The sequence below is a fragment of the Gracilinanus agilis genome, chromosome 1 (genome assembly GCF_016433145.1).
Source record: "Gracilinanus agilis isolate LMUSP501 chromosome 1, AgileGrace, whole genome shotgun sequence".
Taxonomy (NCBI): Eukaryota; Metazoa; Chordata; class Mammalia; order Didelphimorphia; family Didelphidae; genus Gracilinanus; species Gracilinanus agilis.
In genome coordinates this window covers 632177494-632187310 of record NC_058130.1, presented here as the reverse complement: position 1 = coordinate 632187310, position 9817 = coordinate 632177494, and positions in this window count along the sequence as shown.

Below are 9817 nucleotides of genomic sequence, written 5' to 3'. Positions count from 1 at the left end.
TTAGAGGACAATACCCTAATTCTGTTTTTCCTTTGGATGCTCTTGAACAAGATGCTCTGCCTAGGAGACGAACTGGCCTGCCAGTACTCAATGTTTCACCTGGCTAGAATCAGAACTTGCTGTGCTTTGGGAATCAGATTGGCTTAGGTTCATTGTCTTCCTGGGAGGGCTTTGGTGTCTCCCATGCAACAGGTGCTCTGCTTTTTCCTCTTTAGGCAAAAGAAGCAGAGACCAGGTTCTTCTTCCTCTTAGCACTGCCCCATGTTCACCTCTTTATAACGGATTCACATCAAAAACTAGGGGTCAAGTTTGAGTCTCACTGCTTGGCCTCACAGTAGTTAGTTTGGGATCTTGGTCGGCAAAGTCTGTCTTTATCAAAGTTTTTTTGGTCTAGAGATAGAAGGGACCAGAGAGGTCATCTAGCCCAACCCCTTCCTTTTACAGATGAGTGAACTGAGGCCGTGGGAACTTACGTGATTTGTTGGCAGTCACAGAGGTGGTAAATATCAGAGGTGGGATTTTAACTCAGATCCTTTGACTGCAGGGACAAGTGGTTTTTCCATTGTACCATACAGCTTTTCAACCTTTCAATGGTTGTGGTAATAGAGAACTGGACTAGGAGTTAAGAGATGTGGGATTTGTCAACAAAATTTTTGTGTGCTCCCTGGGGTGAGAGAGAGAAAAAGAGAGAGAGAGAGGAGAGAGAGAGAGAGAGAGAGAGAGAGAGAGAGAGAGAGAGAGAGAGAGAGAGAGAGAGAGAGAGAGAGAATTTCCCACTTTGAGTATCTGTTTCCTTGTTTATAAAATGATAATCTTGGGAATTAGAGGACCTGGTTTCAAATTCTGACCCTGCCACTATCTGTGTGACTTGGGCAAACTATTAACTTCTGGCTCCCTGCAGGTAGATTCCCAAGTATTTTTATATTGTCTGCAGTTATTTTAAATGGAATTTCTCTTTCTATCCCATGCTGCTGGGTTTTGTTAATATTATATAAACATGCTAATGGCTTATGTGAATTTATTTTATATCCTGCATCTTATTTGAAGATGTTAATCGTTTCAACTATTTTTTTAGTTGATTCTCCAGGATTCTCTAAGTATACTGTCGTATCATCTGCAAAGAGTGATAACTTTATATACTCATTATTTATTCTAATGTCTTCAACTTTTTTTGTCTTATGGAAAAAGCTAGCATTGTTAGTACAATATTGAATAATAGTGGTGATAATGGATATCTTTCCTTCATCCATGATATTATATAAGAATGCTTCAAATTTAGTCCTATTACAGATCATGTTTGCTCTTGGTTTTAGTTAGACAATATGTCTTAATTTTAGAAAGACTCCATTTATTCCTATGCTTTAAAATGTTTTTTTTTTTGAAACCTTTTTACTTTGGTGTATTGTCTCATAGGTGGAAGAGTGGTAAGGGTGGGCAATGGGGGTCAAGTGACTTGCCCAGGGTCACACAGCTGGGAAGTGGCTGAGGCCGGGTTTGAACCTAGGACCTCCTGTCTCTAGGCCTGACTCTCACTCCACTGAGCTACCCAGCTGCCCCTAAAATGTTTTTTAATAGGAATGACTGTTGCATTTTGTCAACTTTTCTGCATCGATTGTATAATCACATTTTGCTTATCCCAGGCATGTAAAGACTTCCCTTGGCAGTAAAGGTGAATAAGAATACTTTCTTTCAATGACCACAGAAGGTGGTGAAAGCTGGCACTGAGGAGTGCTTAGAGTTTGGTTGGACATTAAAAAGGACACAACCAACCAATTTTCAGTTTTATTAATCTCTCCTTTGATTTTTTTGGATTTCTATTTTGTTTTTAATTGGGGATTTAAAATGTGTTCTTTTTATAGGTTTTTTTTAAAGTTGCATGCCCAATTCATTGATCTGCTCTTTCTTTCTTTAACTGATGCTTGCCTTTAGAGGCATAAATTTCTCCCTAAGTGCTACTGTGGGTGCATCCCACAAATTTTGGTATGTCAATACATTGTTGTTATTCTCTTTGATGAAATTACTGTTTCTACTATTTTTTTTGACACACTCATTCTTTGGTGTTCTGTTAGTTTCCAATTAAATTTTAATCTATGCTCCCATATCCCTTTATTGATTATAATTTGTATTGAATCATGTTCTGGAAAGGATGTATTCAATATTTCTGCATTTGGTTGTGAGGTTTTTATGCCTATATAATACATGGTCAATATTTTTGAAGGTAACATGTTCAGCTGAGAAAAAGGTTCTTTTTATTCCCAATTTTCTCCAGAAGTCTATCATATCTATTTTTTCTATGATTCTATTTACCTCCTTAACATTTTTCTTATTTATTTTATGGTTAGATTTATCTAGCTCTGACAGGAGAAAGTTAAAGTCCCACCACTAACATAGTTTTACTGTTTATTTCCTCCTAGAATTAATTTAACTTTTCTTTTAAGAATTTGGACATTGTGCCATTTGGTGCATATATTCATAGTATTTATATTCATTGTCTTTGGTGCCTTTTAGCATAATATAGTTTTTCTTATTCCTTTTTATTAGGCATATTTTTTCTTTTACTTTCTCTGAGATTATGATGGTTTCCCCTGCTTTTTTTTTTTAGATTCTGAAACAGCCCCTTATTTTAACTCTGCACGTATCTCTTTGTTTCAAGTGTGTTTCCTGTAAACATATTCTTGGATTCTGGTTTCTTATCCATGTTGCTATTAATTTCTGTTTTATGGATGAGTTCATTCCATTCACATTCACAGTTATGATGACTAATTGTGCATTTCCCTCCATTCTGTTTTCTTCTGTTAATCTTTCTTTCTCTCATTTTATTTTCCCCTCCTCTAAATTTTGCTTTGCTTTTGGCCACTGATTTTATCCAGATTCCCTTATATCACCCTCCATTTCTCTTATCTCTTTCCCCTGCTATTTCCCTATTGAATAAGTAAGATAAATTTCTATTACTAATTATGTATGTTTTCTTTTCTCTTTGAGCCAATTTAAATATAAGATTCAAGTACTGTCTGCCATCAGCCCCTACCACCATTTTCCTTGTACTATAAAAGCTTTCCCTTGTACATCAGTTTTATGTGAGATAATTTTTCCCATTCTTTTTCTCTCTACTCCCTTATTCCTTGGCATCCCTTTTTTGTATCTATCTTTTTTTTAAACCCCACTCTCATGCTCTCTGTCTATGTATTTTCCTTCTAACTATATGTCCCTAATTCTTAGGGATTATATGCATCATTTTTCCATGTAGAAATATAAAGTTTAATTTTTCTTTCATGCTTACCTTTTTATGTTTCCCTTGAAGCTTGTATTTGAAAGTCATATTTTCTATTCAGCTCTGGTCTTTTCAAAAGGAATGCTTAAAAGTCCTTGATTTCATTGAATATTCATTTTTTCCCCCTGAAAGATTATACTGTCACACTCAGGTGATTCTTGGTTGTAATTCCAGCTCTTTTGCCTTCTGGAATATCATATTCTAAGCCATTTACTCCTTTAATGTGGTAGTTGCTATACCTTTTGTAATCCTGACTGTAGTTTCATGGTATTTGAATGGTTCTCTCTCATCCAGTGTTTGAAGTATTTTCTCTTTGACCCAGGAGCTCTAGAATTTGTCTCTAATATTACTGTGGGTTTCCATTTTGGGTGACTGATGGTGGTGTTAGGTGATTAGTGGAGTCTTTTCAATTTCCATTTTACCCTCTGATTCTAGGATATTGGGGAAATTTGTTTTGATAATTTCCTGATATTATCTAACCTCTTTCTTTGATCATAGCTTTCAGGTAGTCTAATAATTCTATCTATTTTCAGTTCAATTGTTTTCCCAATGAGATATTTCATATTTTTCATCCTTTTGACTTTGCTTTATTGTTTCTTCATGTCCTTTACCTATCCAACACAAAGAACAAAAAGAGGAAGATTCATTTCTTCAACTTTTCCTTGGGAGCAAGATTGGTCATTATAATTACCTGATATTTAGCTTTGCAAAAATAGACTTTCAACCTGGTCAATGTAAGAAACTCTAAGTTGTGACCTTAACTAATTTCCCATTCCTATTTTAAAATGGCAAAGATGTTTTTCTACTTTTTCAAATTCAAAATGATTTTTAAATTTAGAACTAATTGAAAAAAATACTTACTCTATCCTTGCAGAAGAAATTACTATTGTTAAAAGTTAGATCATCCCTTTAAGTTTTGTTGTTGTTTGTTGTTCAGTCATTTCAATTGTGTTTGACTCTTCATGAACCCATTTGGAATTTTCTTAACAAAGGTACTGGAGTGGTTTGCCATTTCCTTCTCCAACTCAATTTATAGGTGAGGAAACTGAGGCAAATGGGGTTAAGAGACTTGCCTAGGATCATACTAATCTGAAGATAGATTTGAACTTGAGTCTTTCTGACTTCAAGTCCAGAGCTCTATCCATTCATTCCATCTATTCACCATCTAGCTGCCCTACTTCTTTAATAATATGTAGCATTTATGTACTTTGTTGCTTATCTTCAATTTATCTTGAATCTCTTTTTTATACATAGTTATTTGCATGTTGTTATCTCTTATTACATTGTGAGCTCCTTGAGAAAAAATGCCATATTTGCTTTTATTTGTATTCCAACAATAATCACAGTGCTTTGCATGAGTAGACATTTAATAAATGTTTATTGATAATGATATATTTTTATAAATCAATAAATAAACCAACAATTATTTCTTTAGTGTCTACTATGTACCAGGGATTAAATGCCATAACATTTACAAACCACAATCCTCATTATTGTCTATATGAAGTAGGTGAGGAAAATGGAAGGAAAGGAGGCCAAGTGCTCTGTCTTTAGGTCCATATAGTAGTCAGTGGGAGGGCTGGGACTTGATTAAAATTCTTCTGATCCAAAATCCATTGGCTATTCCATTAGTCCAAATTGCCCTGATAAATGCAGGAATTAGTGTGAGTTGTTCACTGGTATGACTTCTTAGATACGCTTTCAGAAAGCCCATTTCCTGAATGGTAACATCCTTAGCTTGGGAATTTATTTCAATTATGTAGGAATCATTGATGGATTCTGGTTCTTTGTATTTAGCAGCTAAGAAAGGATTAAGTCTGATACTAAGCATTAAGTATATTGTCAAGAAAACAAGTTGAATATGGCTGCTGGCCTTTTGTGACCTATTTACAAAGCTGCTTCTAAAAAGATTATGTGGCTTCTTGTCTCCAAGTCTGTAAATTAGAAGTTGTAATCCTCTTCCATGCTAGTCTCTTTGAATCTTAGCATGTTTTAAAATTACTTTTATATAACTCATTCATTAATCAAAAAGTATTTGTCTCCTACCATGGAAAGAGTATGTGAAGTAAAAGGAAATAATCAAGAAGTCAGCCAATCAACTAGCATTTCTTAAGTGCCTACTATGTGCCAAGCACTGTCCTAAAAAAAAAAATAATAATCCCTGTTCTTAAGAAACCTGACTTCTGTCACTAGTTCACTGGGTGAGTTCAGGTTAATCATAAATTTTTTAGACCTTGGCTTCCTTATCTGTGAAATGAGGAGATTGAAGTGTGTGGACCCTAAGGTCCCATCTAGCTCTGAAATTGTAGGATTTTATTATTCAAATTTCTCTTCTGATTTCTACTCTTTTAGTCCTTCTATGACTTATTTCTCTTTCTGCTTTCCTGTTTTATTTGCTGAATCTACTTCCTCCTAAATCTGGGATTTATCACCCTTTGGAAGTCTAGCCTTGGACTCCTTTTCAGAATAATATTTTATTTTATATTTTATTTTATTTTTTTTTAAACCCTTAACTTCTGTGTATTGGCTCCTAGGTGGATGAGTGGTAAGTAAGAGTGGGCAATGGGGGTCAAGTGACTTGCCCAGGGTCACAGATCTGGGAAGTGTCTGAGGTCGAATTTGAACCTAAGACCTCCCATCTATAGGCCTGACTCTCAATCCACTGAGCTACCCAGCTGCCCCCAGAATAATATTTTAAATACATCAAGTCATAGTAGTTAGTATTTATGTTATTATAGGGCAGCTAAGTGGCACAGTAAATAAAGTGCTAGCCCTGGTGTCAAGAAGACTCATCTTCTTGAGTTCAAATCTGGTCTCAGACCCTTACTAGCTGTGTGACCCTGGGCAAGTTGCTTAGCCTTTGTTTGCCTCAGTTTCCTCATCTGTTAAATGGACTGGAGAAAGAAATGAAAACTGTTCCAATATCTCTGCCCAGAAAACTTTGAATTAGGATCATGAAGAGTCAGATATAATTGAAATGACTGAACAACAACACGCATGTGATATTTCCTGTCTTCAAGTCATCTCTACCTGAATGTCCCTTTGGCATGAGAATTGAACTCATGATTTTTTCCCCTCATCATTTCACCTGCGACACCCCATTTTCCATCTCTGTGCTTTTGCACTGGCAATCCCCCCCTACCTAGGCTGCATGTCCATTTCATTTCTTTCTCTTAGAATCCTTTTTTTCCTCTAAGATTTGGCTCAGGCCCACCTTCCACATGAAGGTTGACCTTCCCTGATCCTCCAGCCGCTGTGTGAGCGCCCTCTCTATTCCCAGCCCCATCACCCTATATCTTTTGTCTATGTATTTATACATGCCTGCAGGTTTGCCTTTTGTATTGCCCTACAGAACTCTGGGTTGTATGAGGCATTTGAAGAGGACTGGCAGCTCTGGTGTGGGCTTGCCAAGCCCTTTGCAAGGCTGCTCATCTGCCTTTAGCGACCACTTTTCACTCGGCTCTCACCAGTGTCTCCAAGAAGCTTCCGTTTGTGCGGTGGCCGTACCCTGGTAAAAGCACTGAGGCTCTGAGGTGGAGGGTAACGGACCAGCCCCATACCTGTGAGTTAGGGATGTGTCTATGCCTAGGAGTGAAGACCCCCCCCCCCCCCCCCGGCACAATGGGTGGTGAGAGCCATTGGTACCAGCAGCCATAAAGGCAGCTGGAGCGCGTGCTGCGGAGCACTTAAAGCTTGCTCAGACATGATGCCATTGAGGTCATCTACTGCATCCCGGGCCATTTGCCAGTTGTCCTGACTTTTGTCTTGCCTTTGGATTTGGATGACTCAGGAAAAGAGAGTAAAGCTGACAGCTTCCCATGACTCTGCCTCCCTTCAATCCAATTCACTCACAAATGAAGGCATCATCCATCATCCACTGTTTTACTCTGACATCATGATGCCACTGATCCTCTTCTAAAACTGAAGGATGAGCAACAACAACAGAATGCGTTTCTTGAGAGCAGGACTTGTGTCTTTTTTGTCCCCCAGCATCTAGCCTAGTGCCTGGTACCTGGTAGGGGCTTAATAAATGCTTGTTAACGGACTTGCTAAAAGCCTCCTGATTTTCCTACTTTTGTTCATGTGACCTTTTCCTACGCTTTTGGTCTAGACATGTTGGGAGCCTCATTGATTCCTCCCCATCCTTCCGACCCTCCATCTGATCAATGCCACATCTTGCCAACTCTGCCCACCCCATGTAGCTATGGCACAGGAGGATTCCAAGTGAGTGGATAGAATTAAAAATCCAGCAGGAAGCTGGTGCCCAGTGAGCCAGTGTCTTGGGCAGAGTCCATGGGATCCTGTCCTTCATGATTCCAGTTCCCTCGATCCCAGTCTAATTCAATCCAATCTTAACTATATTTATTAAGCAACTACTTGGCAAAGGTGGGAGGCTGAGTTCCCTGGAAGTCAGGGAACCCCAGGTTCAAGCCTGGCTTTTGATGGAGCCTGGCTAAGTGACTCTGGGTAAATCACTCAACTTCTTAGTGTCCAAGACAACTCTCCTGGGCTATAAGTTGAAGAAGGCAGTTTCTAAGGCAGTTTCCTCACTGGGAGATTCTCTAGACCTACAAAATTAGAAGCTTGGAGAGAAAATGTCCAAGATGCTTTGCTAGACGCTAGGGATACAAAGAGAAAATGGAAAGCAGTAACTGTCCTCAAGGATTCTCCTAGACATATACCACCTGTAAACAGTTGAGGGCATACATGATACTTTGAGGAGAGAGGCAGCCTTAAAACTAAGGCTTAAGAAAGGCTTCTTTAAGGAGGAAGGTATCTGAGCTGAGGCTAGAAAGAAGCTTTAAATTATAAGAAGTGAAAATGGATAAAAATGCATTCCAGGCATTGAATCTTGTGCAAAGAGGACAGCAGGTAGGTAGTGCAGTGGATAGAGTTCTGGGCCTGGAGTCTGGAAGATCTGAGTTCAAATATGGCACCTTCCTACACTTATGGGCAAGTCACTTAACCTCTGTTTACCTTTGTTTCTTCATCTGTAAAATGGGGATAATAATAGCGCCTACCTCCTGAGGTTGTAGTGAGGACAAAAATTAGGTAATATTTGTAAAGTGCTTAGCCCAATGCCTGGCACACAATTTATACACATACTATACACATGCTAGCTATTATTATTATTGCTGTGGTGGTTAAACAGCCAGTAGCAGGTCAGTTAGAATAGAATATAAAATACTTGAGCAGGAGTTATAAATAGTTAAGCCTAGAAAGGTAGACTGGAGTAAGATCGAAAAGGATCCTTAAATGATAGAAAGAGGAATTTGTATTTTATTCTAGAGGTATTAGGGAATCCCTGAAAGTTCATATGATGAAACTGAGGCCGAGATAAGTTTAGAGACTTGCCCAGGGTCACACAGTTGGTAAGTGGCTGAGGCAGAATTTGAAAGAAATGATGTAGCCCAACTTGTGATTTAGGAAGATTATTTTGGCAGTTCGGAGGAAGATGGACTTCAGTTCCTTATTCCCCAACTAACCAATTCATCAATAGATCTTCATGTACAGGACTGACTTCTAGTCTATTTATGGGGATGCATATATATATATATATATATATATATATATGTGTGTGTGTGTGTGTGTGTGTGTGTGTGTGTGTGTGTGTGTGTGTATACACACTCATTTTTCCTGTTTCTGACTGACTCTTGGACTGTACTTATTTACTTTCTGACATTTCTGGTTGACATTTCATTGTGACTATTAGGGCTCTATTTGACTAGGATTCCTGGACCAAAGGCCAGGTTGTTGGCAATTACTCCCAGATGTCAGTTCTGATGGATTAGTGATGGGTGGTGGGTAGGTGGAAGGAGATTTTAGGAAGACCTGGACCTCAGGACACAAGGGCCCCTGAAAGGAAAGATCCCAGGATTAGATGCAAAAATCTTAGGATAAAATGAGTCTGAATTTGAGAGGTCATCATAAGGAATGAGTCTGGGTCGGGGAGGAGCTCATAATGGAATTCATGAATAATAATAACAACATTTATGTAATGCTTTAAAATTTAAAAACACATTATGTATACTATCTCATTTGATCCTTATAACAACTCTACAAGGCAGGTGCTATTATTATATCTATTTTAGAGATGAGGAAATTGAATCAGAAAGATTTAGTTACTTGACAAGGGTCATGTAGCTAGTAAGTGTCTGAGGCAAGATTTGAACTTAGATCTCTCTGACCCTAAACACCATGTTATCTAGTTGCCTTATGGGAAAGCCCTGGGATGCTACTTTGTCTAGTAATGCCAGTCTTATTCCTCATGGCTAGCTTTGTTGCATTGGGCATGTAAGAAGAAATTTAATTAAGTAGCTTTTAATCACTTGAAAGGATTCCTCTATAATAGTTTGATAAATTGTAATTGTGTGATTTTTAGTGAGAGCTAGACATGGTTGTTGAATAACTGTATGGGATATATTGATCATGAGGGTAGATAGAAGTGGATGTAGCGTGGTATGTTAAAATGATTATTATAGTAATTATAACTATTTAATAAACTAAAGAATTATAGTAAAAGCCTCTGCAATCCTTAAAGTGCTT